This window comes from Lissotriton helveticus, chromosome 4_1 (genome assembly GCF_964261635.1).
Source record: "Lissotriton helveticus chromosome 4_1, aLisHel1.1, whole genome shotgun sequence".
Taxonomy (NCBI): domain Eukaryota; kingdom Metazoa; phylum Chordata; class Amphibia; order Caudata; family Salamandridae; genus Lissotriton; species Lissotriton helveticus.
In genome coordinates this window covers 1654274874-1654296165 of record NC_136063.1, presented here as the reverse complement: position 1 = coordinate 1654296165, position 21292 = coordinate 1654274874, and the positions used below count along the sequence as shown (strand labels likewise).

Genomic DNA, 21292 nt, shown 5'->3' with positions numbered 1-21292 from the left:
CTAGTTGTATAGAGGCACTGCATCCTGGTTTCAAAATCATTCATCAAAGAAATGTCACACACTTAGATAAAGCACTATCAACATGACTGTCTAAAAACTAAGCTCTACTGGCCAGGGCTAATGCTCACTTTCCCTGGTGAACATTTTATTCATCTGGTGCAATCATGCACCTGAAACTTCTACTGAGGGTTGGAGTGTTTATGGATATTTTAAAGATCATATCTGTGCAAATAAACCCACATCATACAGAAATACCTTTTAGGCTCTCTTAAGCCATCAAATAAGAGTGGTGAAAGGTTTATGGGTTTGCTCGGGAGATGAATACAGAATATCCCGGCGAGGTGCCTCAGGAACATCCTTTTTTGGATCTTTGTCTTCCAAATGTAATATTTTATTCCCTCTGCGATTTTCACGTGCTCCATGTTAACAATTGCTTTAAAATAATGTGTACTGTAGTTATGTTCATCATTAGTTTACATGGCACTAATTCATCAACCAAAATAAATTGCCGCCGATGTCGATTTCTCCGCTGTTTGAACAATTAAGTACCACATTGTGGACTTTCTTACAGCCTTCGTAAGCAGCGCAGTTTCAACCTTTCAACCTTTCAAGCAATGCAACGCAATTTTAGTGGCATTGATGGTAAACAATCATCACAACAAGGTAAACACCACCATCGTCCTAAATCCTAAAAGCCCCACAAACCAATGTGGATCTAAATGCATCGACATCTGGAAGGAAGAGACTGGAATAATAAAAGACAGGTGGATGATTCCTGCAAGGACCAAGAAATATTAAAGTTTACACAGCACAGCATTCAGTCTCCTTGTCCCCAAGAAATGTATATGGCCCCTTTCATCTCAAAATAGGACTGGTTTGACTGAGCTCGTAGTTACTTCCTGTGCATTGCAAAGTACGTTCTATGATTCTTTTTTTGTCACATATGAGCACTTTTATTTCTTAACAGATAGTGACAGGCAGCTCAGCTGACACTTGGGGCCAGATGTACGACCTGCCAAATAGCACCTCGCAAATTGCGTTGCATTTGCGACTCACAATGTGCGAGGCGTATTTGGCATGTTCAACAGTGTGTTTAACACTGTTTGCGATACCCAATGGGGTTGCAAATTGTGAGGCTCATGAATAATAATAAGCCTCTCGCATGGGCTCAGCAGACCACCATGTCTGGGACTGCTTTTAAAAAAGGAGCTTTTTTTTAAAAATGCAGCCTGTTTTCCTTTAAGGAAAACGGGGTGCATTTATAAAACAAAAAAATGAAACTTTTTTGTTTCATTTTTTAAGGGCAGGCAGTGGTCCCTGGGATCACTGCCTGCCCTTAAAAATAATATTGCATGCATTTGCAAAGGGGAAGGGGTCCCCTTACCATTTGCAAATGCATTACCACCTATCTGAAATAGGTGGTAATTTGAGAGTGTTTTGCGACCGCAATTGCGTTTGCAAAACATTGGTTCATAGCTTTGCGATCGCTATTAGGAAGGAAATACCCCATCCTAATAGCGAGCCGCAAAACAGTATTTTGCGACTCCAAAAATACTGTTTATACATGGGCCCATGCATTTTAGCGTGCGCAAATGGGTCCAAGACCCGTTTGCGTACGCTAAAAAGCGGCGTACATCTGGCCCTGAAAGTGGTTTAAAGGTGCTTCAGCAATGATCCTTTCATTGCAACATAAAATGTTCTTAAATTAAATAAATGTATATGGTTGCTTACAAATATCAGATGTTACATTATTTCCAACAACGCCACTTCAATTCATTTGTTACACTGCGTGACAGGTTCCAACAGCAATGCTTACGAATGCTATAAGTAAGGCTCCATTTAATTTTAATTATTATAGATCTTGCCACACACTGGACCGACAAGGACTTAACCCCGTCTATTTTCACACGCTATCTGGGAACCAACCAGACGCAACAAAACAGCAGTGGTCCAACAATAACGGTGCTCGGATGACCAAGCATGGAGGCATTTTTACTCAGCTTTGTCCTACTTTTCGGAAGTCTACAGTTTTCTACACTGCTCAAAAATAAACACAGATCCTCATATACGTCTGAAGTCAACTGCAAGCAAGAATTTGAGCTACAGAAAATCATCGATTCAGCTTTCCCTCAAAGTTCTTCATTTAGTGCCTTAAGCTGGGCACAGACCCAACAGAACTTGGCCCAGATTGTTTACTTGTGAGCAGATTTCATATGAAACATCCACACAAGACAAGTCTTCAGAGATGGGTTAAAGAAGGGAGCACAACCTAGGGCCCGTATGATTTTAGACAAATACACTGCAGATGTATGTCTGAGTGTACTGTATCAAAAGAGTGGGCTGGAAAGAGCAACTCCGTGGCCACAATCGGTGACCCAATTGAATAGTATGTGGTGGGACAAAATCAATGGGAACGATTCACAAAGGTAATCTGAGACAAGAGTCTAACTTTACGACTTTTGGTATTCACAGAGATTATTTACGTATCTTTATCTCCGCACCCGGGCCGTACTCTCCGCACCTGGGCCATACTCTCCGGCTCGGGTTGTTCTCTCCGGCTTAGGCCTGATGAACCTTAATCAATGGGCCAGAATGACATTTTTACAAAAGGGAACATTAGGTACGTGTGATAAATGGTGGAGGAGGTCATGAAAATTAGTTTGGGCAGGGAGAAGGGTGTGCCAGACACTACATTATATCCCAGAAAAGTTTGAGATTATCACTGATTTGTTTGAAAGAGTACTAAATCTGGTTTGGGACTCGGACTTTGATAGATCTGCTCTTGCATCTTGTCACAAGGCTTTTCTTAAGATGCTGATCGAAAAATTAGTTGATCAAGAGCTACCGAATGGAGATTTGCACACATTGGCATCAAGGACTACTCATTCCATTAGGCTGTAAATGGAACTTACACCAGGATTGACCTGTTTAGCTCTCAAACCATTTTAGGCAGGCTGGTTGGTTTACAGATGGTTGGGAGCACCATATTAGACTATTCCCATATAGACCTGGAGTGAGAAGGAGGGAGGGCATCACCTATCACCCCTGGAAAATGTGTATAAGCTCATTTAAAATACATTAAACAAAGAGCTTCAAAAAAGTATCCAGGATTATTATGTGGACGATGATCTTCCCTAAGATACCAACTTCAGGATGCTTTTTAGAGGAGCAGCGTTGGCAATCCTCCACAAGGCACATAGGAAAGACCAACTAGCAGAATCCAAGCACACAGAGCAAACTTCTGAAATGGAGAAGAAATATAAACAAGCTCAATCACTGAAACAACTCAGAGATATGAACTTAAGGGACAACCTCAGGCACTCAGAACTAAAAAGGCTGAACTGGTGCTCTTGCGGCTGAGGCAGTATTTTTATGAGAAAGGGAACAGTGCAGATACACTGCTAGCACTGTACATGCGTGAACGAAGGGCAAAAGCACTTAGAGCGCAAAATAGAATAGCACCAGGTATTTTGGCCACAGATGAACGGAGAAGAAGGCGGTGTTTGCCCACTTCTACCAGAATCTCTACGAATCAGAATCAACTGATAAAAAGGTCATAAACAAATTTCAAGATTCGCACATGAGGGTGAGATCTCTAGAGTGGGCAGAAGAAGTAGACAAAAGAATTGAGAAGCAATATATAATAGCTGCAATAAAAGTGAAGAAGCTAAACAAGATGCCAGGACCCAATGGCATTCTCGAATCCTTTTATAAGGGCAATGCAGATTTGCAGCGCACATATATAATTATTTTAGTTAAAGTGTGAGAATAGCTCAGTCAGGCAATGTGTGGTGCTGAAATCACACTCGTTCCTAAATCCGGAAGAGACCAGAGGAAGGTAAACCATATTGGCCCAAAATGCTCTTAAATACAGATACCAAAATCTTGACCAACAGGTTGGACGGGATCCTCTCGTTGTTGATAGTGAGGATCAACTTGGCTTTCTACAGGGTAGACAGGACTCTGAAAGAGTCTGTAGAGAGGTCACCTTATTGAAATTAATCGCAGCTGAGGGAGGTTCCGGCTCTCCTTATAACACTTGATGCAAGAAGGCATTTGACCCGGGGATTTGGGATTTCTTAGAAACATTTCTAACTAAAGTGAAAACAGGGCCCAGAATGAAAGGCTGGATCCTGTCCAAATATCATTTTCCAACTGCATGAGTAAGAGTCAATAGCACATGTTCAAACTCAGGACATGCACAAGGGAAAAGTGTCTTTGTACCCCATTATATTTGCGCTAGTGATTACGCCCCTTAGCCTTTACTATCAGTAGACTCATTACTTAACAGGGTTTGACCACTTAGGGACAAACAAGGGAGGTATCAAAGAAGCCTAACAATATAGCCCCCTGTTCACCATCAATTAAGGCAATTACTTGTGTATAGGTACATAAAGCTGTTAATCATTTGTATATGTACGTAATAACTTCTTTATGTCATTTCAAAATGTTTTGCATGTCCCATTCACCCCATCATTATTACTTCATAATAAGGCACATGAAGCATAGAGCTGGTGGACGTTTACATATATTTACAAAACGCATGCAGATATTTGACTGGCACAAAACCTTAAGCACTACAATGCTTTAAGACAATATGCCACTGGACCCCAGTCCACGGTACTTTTCACACACACAAGTGTCCCACATATAACTTAATTGTGACATAAAGTGTCTACCATAGAGATACACCTAGGCCAATAATTCAAGTCCCTTCCACAGCTGAAGAATCAGTGATCCCATTTAGTTTGTGAGTGCAATTTCGTATAGTTCCCTCCTTGCTGTTGCTAAAGTTCTACTATTAGGGCACCATTCCAACGCTTTGTCACATGTCCTCAACCATGTGTTTACAACAACTAATTTCGAACTTCCTTGTAGGGAGCTCTAATTATGCTGAAGGTCTGTCTCATGGCTGAGCTAAGTCACAGGACACCCACAGAGTGCATAAGTGTAGCAAAGAAAGGTCCGAATGCTTCAAATATGTGGTTTGCTTCCCCCTACTACTGACTGTGTCGGTACCAATATTGCTTCAATTATCAGATGGAAAGAATGTTTTGATGTTAAATCAACGGAACTGCCGCCTTAAATGTCTCCATTTCACTTTATCATTGGAGTGCCTGTTGAGAGGATTTCCTAGCTGTGCAGGCAGCAGTAACATGTTTGTTCAGTAATTTCTTTGACCTACCATCAACTTCTTTCATAGTTTGGACAAACCAGTGGTCTGAATCCAATTAGTTGTGTGATTTTTAGGTCTAGCCTGGGCAGTGCATGTGCTTCTCTGCAGTATGCTGTATTGGAGTATGGAATTGTAGCCCCGTCCACTCTCCCCCATATTTGCCATTGGTTTGAGTCATTGCCCTTCATAAATGCTGGCTTCTGATTCGTTAATAGGCTTGTTAGTCCCTCCTTAGTACCGCCTTGTCTTCATTTATAACCTTCCATGAGGAATTGCACTTTTACTTCAGTTATTACACTGAATGTCTTTTTTTAGTTTGTAAGCACTATTTTCTTTAATGATTTTGTCCTACTGCATACACAACATGCTTCCTGCAACATTCACCGTGCCATGCGCGCTTTAACTTTCCGAGCAACCCGGGACAATGGCGGCCGTTTCTTTAAATAGGTCTTGCATTTACAAGAGTTTGAACGATTGGCATTGTAAATGAAAATGCCTTTTATTGATGTGTTAATTAGCAAAACAGATAAATAAAAGGCATTGTCATTTACAATGCCAATAGCTTAAACTATCACAAACGCAAGACCTATTGCATTGCAAATGCTTGTTCTCGTTACTACATCATTCAACAAGTTCTTCCAGGCTTCTTGTTTCCTGACTATGTTTTTCTTTTGTCAACACCACAATAGCGATAACCTGTTGCTAGTGTATTTTGTTAAATGTTCACAGAGAATATGTAAACTGCTGCTTGAAATAAATGTGGTATTGTCAATATTTATTTATTTTCAAGTGGGCCTGCTGACTTCAGATGTGATTTGTGGATAGAGTAGTGCAAAGGAACCACTTGAAGAAGAGCTTTGGACTCTACCATTTCCACCTGAAAGGCAACATTTCTCTCCATGTGTTCCAATACCTGTTGTGTCACACAGTTTGGTGCTTACTTTCCCTCCATGTTCAAGAACAGTAGATGTTTCGGCACACAGGCTAATGTGCTGCATAGCTAAATACATATAAGGTCCCAAAGGCGAGACCAATTGCACTGCAAATTAATTGCTAATTAATTAATTTTAAATAATGCCCAAATTAGTTAGTTTAGGGATAGTGGGTATTTGTGAAGCTCTGAATTTGTGGTTACAGATACTATCAGGTGATTCAGAGGGCATTTTTTAAAATGAGTTTCTTTCTTGCACTCTGGTTTACATTTAGAAAGCAAAAATGGAGAAAAATTGAATTGATAATACATTTTCTACTATTCTGTGTTCCCATCCTTTTTCTGATAAAAAAGGTTCTTCTCTCATTTGAGTGGGCTCAACCGCCTGCAACACAATAGGCCGCAAAGTACAAGATGGGAACATCACGTTTTTGCAATGTAAGTGGGACACATTTGGCCTATTGTATGTGGACCGGGGCCATGGAGATGCTCTAGTCCCCTGGGCTGGCAGAAAGACTGTTGGAGCCTTAGGGGAATGGGTGGACTGATGTCTGTACAGGCCTGTCCAAATCCTATTTTTATTTATTTTAAGGCATCAAGTGGACTTTCTGACTTTCTGGGCGTTATGGACGTAAATCATCTTTCACCTAGTGGAGCAGAAAGATTGTTAGGGCCATTATGCGTTGGGGCATAGTCCAATATGGGGCAATAACCATCCCATTTAAAAGAAAATGAAAAAAAATCCCTGGATCTGATCAAAATAAAGCCTGGCAGCGCATCATGGCACCAACTGGTTTCACTTTCAGTCTGTGTTGTCAGGGTGCTGTGTGCACTGCCCATCACACTGATTAAAAAAAAAATATGTATTTGGGGACGTGACGGAAACTGTTCTCTTGGATCCCCACATTATTTCTTTAAAAGCAAATTCTTCTGGTGTTTTTAAGAACATACTGCGGTGGGCATGAACAGATAGTCTACCGCAGTTACGCTGTTATGTTCTAGCAGCAAAAAACAATACAAGAAACCACATTCAGGTATCGTTATGACATACTATGACTAACTGCATCAATGGCAGATGAGTCCAGGATACTTAGAACTGAAATGCGGTCCAGGCAAGAGCATAAATCAATTGCGACTCATACCGTTACCCATGAACTGCTTGGAAGCCAGACTGCATGTTATCAAATAACCACACCCACCATGCAGCTTTAATTTGGTAGTCCACAGTCTCCATTTTTTATGTATGTGGCCAATTAAAGATGGGTCCATAGTTGTCAAAGACATCAGCATCTTGCCCTCTATTGAGAAGCAATGACACTTATACCTTTTTTCGCAGACATGGAACCCTCTAATAATGCTTTGTTGGCATGAAAAGGCTGCCCAGTTTTAGGATTATGTCAAAGAAACAAGGGCAACCCTACTTACAGGTAGCCCTTCGCGGCCAAAGTCACTGAGAAGACCGTCAACGCCAAACTCGCCTTTGGTACCTTATATGTATGTAGCTATGCAGCATATTAGCCTGGGTGCCGAAACATCTACTGTTCTTTAACATGGAGGGAAAGTAAGCACCAAACTGTGTGACACAACAGGTATGGGAACACATGGAGAGAAATAATGCCTTTCAGGTGGAAATGGTATAGTCCAAAGCTCTGCTTTTAATATAAAAGCAAGGACTTCGGTGGTCCTATCACTGAAAATACAAGATTTGAAAAAAAAAATTGTCTATGGGTGCTCGTGGAAGACAATTTCTATGGACTGGAATCTAGAGAATGCTAAAGTGATTCTGGTATTTTACTGACCTCTGCTGGCCGTTTTCCATCAAGAAAGTTAAATAGAGGCAGTGGGCAGAATTTTTTTTAAAGAAAGTCCCTCAGCAGAAAGCAATTCTGGTATTTTACGGACCTCTGCTAGTCGTTTTCTATCAAGACAGTTAAATAGAGGCAGTTGAACAAGTCCCTAAGCGGAAGCAGACAAGTCCTAGGGTTGATCTCCAGAGCCCACAAAGTACATACACATATAAGTATATACTAAAGTGTATATACTAAAGTATATACAAGAGGTCTTGAATGCTCGACCTAATGAATAGGGTTCCTTCATACTCATTTTCATTTATTAGAGTTTACCATCCAAATTGATGCATGGTCAGTATACTATTATAAGCTGCAGGGGTATTGCATGTTTTTGGATAACCAACAAACACTTTATATCCTTGCGACCAGAAGGGTCTGATGGACAGAACAATATATTACTTTTGTATATTGGGCTTCAGGGTAAAAAGCCTCAGCAGCTGATGGGCGAATATCTAGACAGTAAATAAAAGGAATGGTTCCACATCTAATCATAAAAGAATTGCCTTACCTTTCGACAAAGTTAATGTCCAGTTTCACTCCAAGCATTTACCAGTTGGAAAACGTAGCAGGTAATACTTCGCAACACGGAGCATAATGTGTTTCAGCTGCTGAAACCCTATATTGATTGCCTAGGTACAAAGAACAATTTGCTCCCTTGGCAGAGTTAGAACTGATGTGATGGATATTTCTTGCACATGACACTTGCTGGTGTCTGTCAACCTAGCCCACTCCTTGCCGCCTAGCAACTGCAAAAAACCAACTGCAGTCCACAGCCCACAGGTGCAGCCTTGTTAAACTTACTCAGCACATCTGATTGCTACTTTGTTACGCATGCTTATTTAGCTAACAGCTCACAGGAAACTCACGTAAGCTGCTATTTGTGTATTTTGGTCTTGCAGTAAACAGCGCCAGGAATTCATAAAGATATTTTACACAGCCAGCAGCCGCAGGAGAAACGACAAAACAAACAGTGCATTTTCAAGTATAGCAGATACTGACCAAATGCTCAATTATCAACCATATGGCGCATCCTACGGAACTCATGCAGTCATCCTACTCATAATAGCTTCAGGTAATAAGAACATTTAACATATCCATTGTTCCATAAGATAAAAAACATCTCTATACAGCATGAGAAGATCTCTAAACGGATTTTAGCTTGACACTACGTAGCAATATTTCAAATGGTGTCTTTTAATCACAGCATAAGTCTTGCTTCTGGCCTGCAGCCTCTAAGTTTCATGTCGTTATTAACTCAATTGTATTCAGTTTCACATGACAGTAAGATGAGCACAGACAAACTGGAAATATGCAATAAAACAGCAAATGATTAAAATGTCAGTACTACTAACTTAGAATCAAAAGGATCGCTCCCCTCTCCATCAGATCACCCAAGAGTGTGGCTCAAATGGTTAGAGCGGCAGACCGTGATGCAGAGGTCTGGCCCGGGACCAGGGTTCAATACCCGCCTCGGTGGGTCTTGGGCTCAATTTCCTCGGACCTGATAATTCTCGCCTCGGTGCCTATTCTAATCATGGGTCCCACTCTACCACTCTGGGCAATAGCTTGCTTAATCTCCACAAACGGCCCCAAAAGCGCTGGGATGCCTGGTTTTACCCTGGGGGTGCCCAGGAGTGGACACTCACAGGGAAAACCAGGAAGGGTTCCTAAGCGGTATACGGAGAGCGCCAGGACACTACCTCAGGGAAGTAGCTGTGCGCTCTATAAATACCGGTACATTTACAACTACACTCTCCTCGGGAACTCAATTTCCACCTGGAAGACAACACAGACTCTGATTCCACGGCCCTCTCGACAGCCTCAGCAACCTTGCACTCACCCAGCTCATCCAAGGACCAACCCGTATAGCAGGCCACACCTTTGACCCTAGTTTCTCCTCCAACAACAGGATCACCTCTACCCACATGAGCCCGTTCATATGGTCCTACCACCACATCATATATTTCAGGATACCTGCCCACCAAGTCATCCCACCAGAAAAACCCAAAGCATCATCAAGACACTGAATCCAAAGATAACTGGACCAAGACCCTAAAGGACCACCCACCCAACCACATCGGGCACCCTGATGTCGACACCAAGCCCTTCAATAAATGTCTCAATGACTGTGCCAACCACACCGCTCCCATCAGAAACCTACAAAACAACAAACAACCCAGCTAGCACACAAACGAACTCAGAGAGTCCAAGCGCCACTGCAAACAACTTGCGAGAAAATGGAGACTTGACAAAAACACCACTGCAAGATTCACATACAAAGCCACCCTCAACTTCTGCCACCAACAACTACGAGATGCAAGGAAAAAGACCCTGACTCAAAGTCAGCTCCAACGGCAAAGAACTCTTCACCATCGTCAAGGAGTTCTCCAATCCCTCAGCTGCCACCAACAACAACATCTCACCCCAAGCACTCTGCAACAACCTCTCAAACTTCTTCGAACAGAATATTGCTAAGATCTACAAGACGTTTGACCCACAGCCTACCAATATGAATCCCCCGAACAACCAGACACCTCGTTCACTGTCAAACAGCAGCTAAGCAACTGGAAGCCCTGCTCGCACACAAACAAGCCACCTCCTTGATGAATACCATACACTCAGAAGCACGCTATCCATGCCCCCACTTCATATACAACTTTGGAAAAGCCATCATCTCTCCTGCACTCACTGCTATCAAGACCTCCATATCCACCACCACCTTCCTAGAAAAATGCAGAAGTCAACGATCTATTTAAAAAAAAAAAAAACAACAGCAGACCCGGACACACTCCCGAGTTGGCAGGATATATAGAGCAACAAGATTTAGAGCCAAAAGTAAGTAAAACAAAAGTTGTCTGCCTCAGTTCAAAGTAAGTTATTCAATAGGTTTGTTAACCTTTTCAGCGCGACCGCGATTCCCCCTCCGGTGCTGGGCCGTAATAAAAACGGGTGTGGTCGTGACGGAACGGTTCCGTCATGAGCACAGCTGAACCGTAGCTCATGACGGAACCGTTCCGTCATGAGCATGGAAGGGGTTAAAGGCAAACTCATAGATGCATCCTCATACAAGTATCTGCGTATTCACATTAATCACCAGTTGACCTTCAAACATCTTACCTCATTATGGGTAAACGTGCATTCACTAACTATTGCTTTCAAACTGTTGCAAAAGAAACTTAGCTGCCCTTCATTCCAGAACCTGCTTACAGTCATGGCAGCCCAACTTGTCCCTTTGGGAGCATACTGTTTGGAAATCATAAATTGAACCGAAGCATCCACGCTAAATTTATTACAAACAAATGTTTACATAGCCATCTTTAGCCTGCCCAAGTCATCCTCTCCTGCTCAAGTGTGTCTGGAATTTGATGTAAAAAAACAAAATCTGACAAGAATGAATGCTTTTGTCAAGTTATGTTAGACATTCTATGCTTTGGCGAGTGGCTCTTTGAACAAATTGTGCTGGCTGGAAATAGAGGTGTAGATGAGCGAAAATCAAAAAAGATCATGGGGCAATATTTGGGGCCAACAATAGAAGCTCTCAGCATTAAAGCAGTGTGGGCTGTTCCTATGGAAAGAGCAGCTTTCTTTTGATTAAGTAATAGCTCTGCAAAAAATCTTGTCACAATTGCATGACAAGAACTGCTGCCGTTTATGTGGATACAAACTACAAACACCCACATTTTTTGTGCAGCTTCCCATACATTTTTTCCTGCAACAGCATATCCATACCTGCAGGCAACCTGTCATTTCCTGGCTGAGCGGACCTCAATTTCCCTCGCCTGCCAGGTAACAACATTTTTGAGCCTGGTTAAGAAACTGTTGGACTAGGCCTTGTACTGGAGCCCTTCGCGGATGCGGTTTTATGTTAAATTAGGACTATTTCATTTTTAACACACTCATACTTTACAACACACTTGTGAATAATGAGGCTATAGTGGGCACCAGCCAGCATTTTGTATAGCAACTGATGAAAAACAAAGCAGTATGCCTTCAAGGACATAAAGCAGACTTTAAGCAGCAACCCCAGTGCTTTAGCGCCTTTTGCCTTAGCATTTTTTAATTTAAAAGATGATAAAACACACTTTGCACTTTAGTATTCCCTGTCGGCCTCACAATCTGTGGACTAACAGATAAATGATATACAACTTATGCCCTTAGACATTGACAGTATACCTCCACAGAATCCCAATGCTATGTTGCTACTGACGTGTATTTTAAAATCTGGCATAACCATTTTGGGAATTAACAATCCTTCACTGCATATTGAAATTGAGCAGTTGACTTGTTTTAATTGTTTAAATGCAGTACACACGCAGGTTTTTTAAACATTTATTTTTTTGAATTTTTCACGTGACTGAGGAATGATTTAGTAGAATGCATGGGATTTTATAAATGGTTTTTACTAACTATACAATAAAACTTTACTTAGTTACTCGCATCTGCATTTTCCAGCTAAAGTCATGGATAAAGCCATCAATACCAAACTCACAGACCACCTAAAACTCGACCAACTCCTAGACAGCTCCCAATCAGACTTTCACAGAACAGCACAGAAAATGCCCTCAATGCAGGCACCAATGACATCAGAAGCATTCTCAACTGAGGTGAAATGGCCGCACTCATCCTGCTCGAACACTATGCAGCTTTAGATGCAGTATCCCACAAGTCACCCATCAGAAAGCTTTGGCACTTGGGTATTTGTGAACCGGCCCTTAAGTGGATATCCTCTTTTCTCACAGACAGAACTCAACAAGTTAGACTTCCCCTACACCTCAGAACCCAAGAAACCCATTTGAAGAGTCCCTCACAGATCATTGCTCAGCACAACCCTCTTCAATGTCTACATGCTGCCCCTTGCAGACATCTTCAGAGCCCATGGCATCAATATAGTATCCTCTGCCAATGACACACAGCACCTACTCTCCCTTACCAACTCAACCAGCACAGCCAAAGCAAAGTTTGCCAATTGCATGAGCAACATCGCTGCTTCGATTAAAAAACAACTGCCTCCAGCTCAACAAAGACAAAATAGAAGTCCTAATCTTCTACAATAACCAATTCCGCTGGGATGCCTCTTGGTGGCCCTTTGAACTTGGCCACCCACCCACCCATGATCATGCCAAGAGCCTCAGGATCATCCTAGACACCAACCTCTCCATGAGCAGACAGATAAATGGCATCTCCTCGTCATGCTTTCACATCCTGCGAATGCTACGCAAGATTTTCAAGTGGATCCCACTGAACACCAGACGAACGGTCACCCAGACTCTTATCACAAGTAGACTTGACTATGGCAACGTCCTCTACATCAGAATTCCAGCCCACATCCTACACATTCAGAAACAACATTTTGTTCTCATGCTCCAATATTGAGTTCAGGAGGAATTTTATTTAAGAGTGAAATACCTCAGTACTTTAATTCTTCACCTCTGTGCCCCAGCCTGGGTCATAAATCTGACTGATCACTGCTCATTATCAGGCCCTGCTATCTGCAGCCTGGTGATGATGTAAAATAAACACAGACTTCCCTTAACTTTAAAAGGAAAATGTGACCCTATGCTTATTTAGAATTAACTTATGACTGTGAGCTACTCTGAAGGTGTCTGGGAGCTACTGGTAGCTAGCTTCCTATCGACCGGTTGGAGACACCGGAGATGATGGATGATACTCATGCATAAATTCAATTACATTTTTTTTTAGAAAACAAGATAGATTCTTTCCCCAGTGAACTTGTAGATGCTCCATTTTGAACAAGGAGGTCCAAGCAAGCAGATATTTATTTGAATACAATTATCTTCTAGCTCTAGTAGTAGAGACAGGTGATGGACAATATCAATAGCCGCAGAAAGATCCAGGAATAATAGAGGGCAGACAACTCAATTTCTTGTCTCAGGTTGTCCTATGCCAGTTCATAAGCCGGTCAGACACACTCCCCTCACTCAGAAGTGTCAACTTGCAACTGGAATCCCAATCTTTAAAAAACAAGCATTGGCATAGCCAATAGGCCTCGCCTTTGGGACATTATAAGTGTTTAACCATGCAACAGTAATGTTGGTGCACCAAGGTTATTGTGCTGCATAACTTAATACTTATAAGGTCCCAAAAGGGAGACACATTGGCTCTGCCAATGCTTGTTTTTTTGCTTGCCCAGGCCGATTTTTAATCCCAATCCAACCCTGCTTGTGTAACCTCGACTTGTGCCCAGGACGCAGATCTGTAAGGGTATTGAAAAAGAGTTGGTTAGCATCTTTACTTAGACAGAAGGGCTCCTTATCCATCGCCCAGGTACAATAAATGCACATTTGCGAATGTAACACGTCACTCCTCCTAGGCCCTTAATTGTTATGGGGAAAGTAAAACTATTGTTGCAGCATACTTATTGCTATTTGCTGTAAAACCAGGACGGACCGGAAGTTCCCATCTGACACAGGCCTACTTGAGAGCCAGTATTTATCGTCCACCAGCGGCCAGAAGCCCCTCTGCGGCCTGGATTTCCAGACCGTGACGGACACAGAAATCCTTTCTCTCTCTAGACCGGATGAACCCTACCCCTCGCCCATGAGGCCTGTCAAGTTCACTTAGTGAGTGACCCCTGTAAACATTTCCACTGAAACCTGCCCCCTCTGGGGCTCACCCCTCCAGCCGCAGCCAGTCCGCCTGTGCACAGCTGGCACCCTCCTTGGTGGGCTCCAGGCTCCAGCTGGTGCTGCCGTGTTTGTGTAGGTCGGTCCTGGCCAGCGGCCCTCCCGAGACACGGTCTCAATTGTGAGAAAAGTGACGCCGTGTGGCGACACCGAGGCGGCCAGTCGCACAGCTAGGAGAAGGGTCCATGTGTCGAAGGAGCCCGGGAGGCAGTGAGGAAAAGACAGCCTCCCGGCCTTTTCACCCTGCATCTTATTCACACTTTCTCCAGCTTCAGATTGATCTTTTTCACCCGGTCGAGTTTACCGTCTGTTTCTGCTGTGGTTTCCTCATTTTTTGTAACAAATCAAGCAGCTCTTTCTTGAAAAGCAGTGACAATCTGGGTCATTTTGCCTACTTTGGCCTGCGCTAGAAAATGAAAAATTGAGGGCCCCTAGCCCTTGCATGCCTCTGAGAGCCTGTAAACATAACAGCAACTCTTACATCTATACAAACAAGCGCTGAAACACAAACATGAAAGTAAAACAGTACTCGGCTAACAAGTGGGAGGGGCGGGGGGAGTGCGAGAGAACACACAGCGGTTCCCTTGCAGGAGCGAGCCTTGAGCACCATCTGTTTGGAAGTTAATTTGAAACATATGATGCCAAAGCTCGCTCCCGCATTGGAATCGCCAAACGTGCAAGCACTGCCATTGAAAGCTATGCAATGCGTGCACGTTTTTGGCTGAAAAGCCGAAGCGATTTCTAAAGGTCTTTTTCCTATGCAGCGCATGCACGTTACGTAGGCGAGACCTAAAAAGGAACACTAAATCAGTACTTCACAGGAACCAGCCCAAGAATATGGAAAGCCTTTCCCCCAAACGTTAGTACTAATATGCCTGGAAACTTTCAAAAGACAGGTGTTATTCCTACAGTACTTGTAACCAGGGCCGGACTGAGAACCAAAACCGGCCCTGGCAAAGTGCTCGGCCGGCCCCCCCTCCACCCCCTGGGGGAGGGGGGGATGCCACCGAGCTCTTTACCAGGGCCGCTTTTCCGCCGAATTTGTTACAGGGCCGATTTTGCAGCTATGCTGCAAAAACGTCCCTGTAACAAAAACGGCCCCCTTGGGCCCAAAAACGGCCCCCACCCTTGTGGCCGACCGGGGGATTGCCCGGTGCCCGCAACGGCCAGTCCGGGCCTGCTTGTAACCAGGTCTCTCAGTTGCAGCAGACAAAACACATTGCTTCGCAAATGGGAGGACCAGAATTGTCACCCCAAATGCTTGCAAACGAACCCAGACTGAACTACGTCATCCTTGCCAATACTCCACAACACAGTGGCAGATCATTTATACTATGTTCATAATAAATCTATGGTATACCTTCAAACTAACAATATTCATCACAACGCTACCTTCTTGGAAAGCGTTCTGTCACCACATTTGTGTTTCAGCAACTCTGCATAAAACCACACAAATCAATAAATATTCTTTTGAAAAGCAAATGATTGCATAGACGAAAATGCAACTTCAAAGACAAAAAGCAGTGCTTGGTAGATCCTCTAACTCTCCAGATATGAACACTATGTTTTCTGCATTTTGAACATGCATCTGCAGATATCAGCAGATAATCAAAAGACTCCCAAAACTTGACAGCTCGGAGATGGCCAAAGAGAATTCCATGTCATGAAATTACCAGGAAACAAACTCTCTGTACGATTCCTAAGGTTTCAGTTAAATATATCATTCATGCATTCAAACTGGTATTCTGGGAGAAGGAAAATGAGATGTGTGGCTGAAATAATTTAGAAGGGTCTGATCACCATAATTTCAAAGCCCTCAGCCTGAGAGTGAAAAATCTACATGTGAACATTTCTGTCCATTTTGATAATCAGTACTTGATACCATTCTGGACAAGTTTGTGGTTAACAAACACCAACAAATCATATAGATTACCAGGGTTTTGTAAGGGTCAAAATACGTCACAGATTTGCTGTTTAGAAATACTCTCTTTAACCACCAGGAATAGTCAAGGAATTAAGGCAACATTTGGACAACATGGTGACAATTGAATGATTTTCCATTTTCTATGGCTACAAAATCAACTGCAGCAAAGAGGAGCCCTGCCTTTAAACAAATTGTGTCAGGGAAGATGGCCACGTATGAAACAACTACCGTAGATTGGGGGTCTATAGGGGAATTTTTAGGACCACTAGAAGTGCGTTCCCCAAGTAACGTATCACACAAAAATGCACGACTGTGGTCACGGTCATGTGTATATGAAAAATGAGTAAGACACCCTCTCTCATCACCTATGTGATGTCATCCAGCTGACTGGGGGAGACATCCCTTAAGGATAAGAACCCTCACTCACCCGAGGGTGACATGCTTCATCATATGGGTCCCCCTTACCAGTGTAGAAATCCTAGTCCACACTGGGAGCTACTACTCCGGGATCTTAAAGGAGGAGCTCAGAGATGTTTTTTTGGGCAAAGGGATGATAATCCCATATGTGAGCAAGATGGGAGTAGTGAGGATGACAGCGCTGTGTCTAGGCAAAAACGAGTGAATTAAAACTATCTAAGGGGATACACTAAACTATTTTAATGGTGTGTTCCACTTGACAGGGTTAAAAAAGTAACAGCACAGTGGTATAGAGGTAGAACCACTGTCACTAAGATGGCCACGTAGCCAAACCTATGGGCTACAAAATGAATCAAATCCTTGAGCATTTCAATCAATGAAAGACAGGAATGTTTGATTAGCAGTGCTGAAAAGGTAGAACAGCCTTCAAATGGTCTTGTGGGGTAGAAGACAAATTATAAAATGGCCATTGTACCAAGGTTGAAGTTCATCTTTCCTATGCTTCCAATATAAATGGATGCAAACTCTGTTAAATAAACCATTTTATTTGGCAAGCTAACCGAGCTTAACTTAATATGACTAAACTTTCAAATTATTTCATATAAGGTGGTCTAAAGCTACCAAATGCTGAATGTGATTTCTCGGAGCCTAATCAGGAAAGACTAAGGGTCACATCTATAGTTTGGCAGACAGTACCCTGCCCTCCAGGGTGGCAGAAGACATTCCATCTGCCATCCTAACGGACAAACTGTCTGCCAAATTTAGAGATCAACTGGGGATTACAGGGGTAAACAAAGACTTTCTTTCCCAAAGCTGGAAAATAGTGGAACTTTTTTTCCCACCTCTGGAGGACAGGGACAAGGTGCAAAGGTTTGCCTAGGGTGGGTGCACCCAAACCTGGTAGGTTCCACTCTGAGCTGTTTGCCATGCAGAAATTAGATTCAGCAGGACCCACAGTGATTCCAGCCTTGTGGAGTCCTGCTTCCAGCCTTGCCCTACTGGAGGATTTCTAGAACCATAAAAGTGACTAATACTGAAGGTAAAACTTTTGGCCGGAACAAGGCAGCAATTGTATTCCAGCAGTGAAGAGACTTCAGAGGCAACGAAATCAAGGTTTCTCACTCTCTTTGAGCTGTGGTACCAAAACCAGCAGCTTCAGCGGGAGCCTGACAACAATATATGTGAACTATAGGGACCCTCACCCGCGTTCTCCTTCACCCTTGCCCTGCTTGAGGATTTTGACTTCCATAATAAGGACTAAACGGCTGATTTAGAGTCTGGCAAGAAACCTGCCGATGGGACCTGCAGTTTTGCCATGGAGCTTCTGCTGCCTGGTGTAGATCTATATTTCTCCAAAGAAGCCACAGCAGGAGTTTGTTTCCAAAAAACAAACAACTTATAGAGCTGATGGGGGGCATTTTTTCCCTGTGTGGGTCCTGGCTTTCCCTGGCAGTCCTCAACAAAAGGATATTGGAGCATCCACACTAAATAGGAGGTATGATCTGCCGTCCACTGACTGACAATCAATGGTTTTGACGAGAAGAAGCTCTTCCAGTGGAAACATGATAGTAAGCCCAACTCTAAACGGAGTGGGTGAATCGAGAGTTTGGCAGAGAGTGTACTTCCCCACAGAAACATTATGGTAAAAACTCTGACTAGGGCGACTCACTTGATGTATCTTACTTCTGCTCCATTTCGGTCAGCCTGAAATCGGGCCTAGGTCCCAGTCAACTGTCAACTGATATTTTTCAATGGTGTTTTACTTTTTCTAGGTGCTTTTACCACTAACACTTTTAAAAATAATTCATACTTCCAGCTCCCTTTATCATATTTGAATTGTCTTGGTGTTTTTTTTGCTTATTACATTTTTCTCCATTTGTCTCAATTGGTGTGGAAATCGTATTGTGTTGTTTTGTTACTTTAAAATTGCTGGTACTGCCTGAGCTTAACATGCATATCTCTAGGTAGTGCCTGCCACTTGTGCCATAGCTACCAGAGATTAAGCAGAGAGTCTCTAAGAACTGTGTTTTGTCTAACCAGATAGTGCCTAGGGGCTACCCTTTCCTGAACTAATAAGATTTTTTGGGATGTTAACCCCACTTCCCCCAACCAGGGTTGTGGTTGGCATACGTAGCCGAGAATCCTGAATCTTGAATCCAGAAGCCACATCTTGCGGCAGGTCGCGGCACTAGTGGCAGCTCCAGCTCGAGCGGGAGCAGGAGCGGGACGAGAGCGGTAGGAGCGGCAGGACGCCGAAAACTGCTACGGTTCCGACTCCAGCTCCCGTCTCCCCCGTTGATTTTTCCCACCGGCCCCAGCCCACCGGGGGTCTCACGACGGAGTGGCTGCTCTCATCAAAACCACAACAGTGACCCGTGTTTGGAGGGCCGAAGAAGACGCCTCATGGTCCCAGCTCGAGGCTCTTGCTATTAGCTTCGTTTCAGCCCCGCTCCAGCTTCGCCCCCGCCTTCAATTGCGGTCTGCGAGGGGGTAGGCTGTGGCGGATTGCAGTGGACTGCAGTGGATTGCAGTGGACCTCGGTGAATCACGGTGGGCTGCGGCGTGCTGCATGCAGCCTGACTCCTTAGTGGCCTGGGGGCGCGGCAGCAGCCAGACCACCTCCTTGCCCCTTCACCTTCTGAACCCAGCTGTGGCTGTTTGCAGCAATAAATTACAGCCTACTAGTGTCTTGGCAGACGGCACAGAGGTGCGAGTAGCCCCACGGCAGTGGTGAGGCAAGGACAAAGAGGTGAGAGCAAACCGCGGCACGAGTTGCGTTACTGCCCCAGCAGCGCACCGTAGAAGCGGCAAGAGTCTCTCTACAGCGGAGGGAGCAGGAGGGGGCAGGAGCCGCAAGAGTTTTTCTCCAGGAAACGTAAGCCCCTTATCTATTACAGCAGGAGCTTTTCGTTCACAGAAGGGAGCCTTTATCTGGACACCTGTATCTGGACATCCGGAGTGAGATGACCTTCAGAAAATTGCGCTCAGGGCGAGTGCTCTCCTCCTCACCCAGTCATAAATTGAGAAGATCTTTCAGCGGTACCAGGCAATTGCAACATCTCTGCTATAAATCCCACCCTGTTAATACTTTTTTCTTTCGTAAAAAGCCTCAGATGGAGCCGGAGGTGGCCTGTACTACCGTTAATCTCCTCCTTATCGCCCCCCACAGATTCTCTGGAGCTCCAAGGCAGCCTGGCTTGGGGGCAGGTGCAGTCTAGTGGAGGGTCTCGGTCCGTGGATCATATTACTGAGAGAGTGGAGGTCGGATCCAGTGTGCAACTGTTTGATGAACCTACCGGTGCCCCTTCGGACTTGGACGTTCTTGCCAGCCAGCAGAGTCAGTTAATTATTCTAATAAATGGCTCAAAGCCGTCAAAGCAGTCAACTATTGACAGTATGAAGGAGTCTCCAATGGTTGTTTCATCTACGCGGATGGGCTTCCAAAAGGGATCAGGCGGGGACGGTATCCCGGATGACCACCTTGGTGTTCCCCCGGCGGAGAAGGCAATACCACGCGAAGAGCCATCGCTAGGGGAAGACTTTACACTCCCGGACATTGATATAGAAGCCCAAAAAAGGGTCTTGGGAGACTGTTTCGATCGTAGGCATAAAGACGCCCAGTTAATGAGTGGTCACAGATATGTCAATACTCCAATCGTAAGCTCTTCGCCAAGGCGCCTCTCTATGCCTCTCTTATACAGTAGCACAAGTCATTTGATTGGTACTCCATGGAGTCTGGCCATGATGTATTCTTGCCTGATCCTCAACCAAAATGGGGAAATGAGAGAGAGGGGGCGCAATCAGAATATCTTGTGTGTATTGAAAACATCTTAAACTCCATATTATGCTTATTAGAGAAATCTGTTTTGAGTTCTGACCATATGCTGGAAATGATTTCTGTAATGCTATTTGAAATCCAAAAGGGAAACAAGTCTGTTACCCCTAAATCTATCCCCACGATTCTTCCCCACATGGATGGACGGCCAAGGGATAGGCCGGTATTAGACCTTCCCTCTGGCGAGTCGAGAGGTGTTTCTGTACAGGCAGGAACTCCTCTCTCCCTGGTGCCCCCCATGGCTCCTGTATGTAATCTTGAAAAGGAAGAGCTATGCTTAAGTAAATTATTTAAGGAGGTCGAACTGAGTCTCCCTTTGGAAAAATCCACCTTGAAATTCTTCCCCCCGTTTAAAAAGTGTAGATTGGAGGGCACCGGAGAAAATGAGAAAATCAGGGCCGTTGCCAAGCAATCCAAACAGGTGGGGAGGGCAGGGGGGGAGGAGGAGGCATTAACCCCTCTGACTACCTCTCAGGTGTACTCTCCTACATCGTCAGGGTAGGGAGGACAGAAAG

At 43.9% G+C, this 21292-nt stretch overlaps 1 protein-coding gene across 3 annotated transcripts in view; it reads right to left on the bottom strand.

Annotated features, from left to right (window-relative positions):
- The window catches only part of UBP1 (upstream binding protein 1), a 550328-nt gene that overhangs the window by 330906 nt on the left and 198130 nt on the right, over nt 1-21292 (bottom strand). The window lies entirely within an intron of this gene.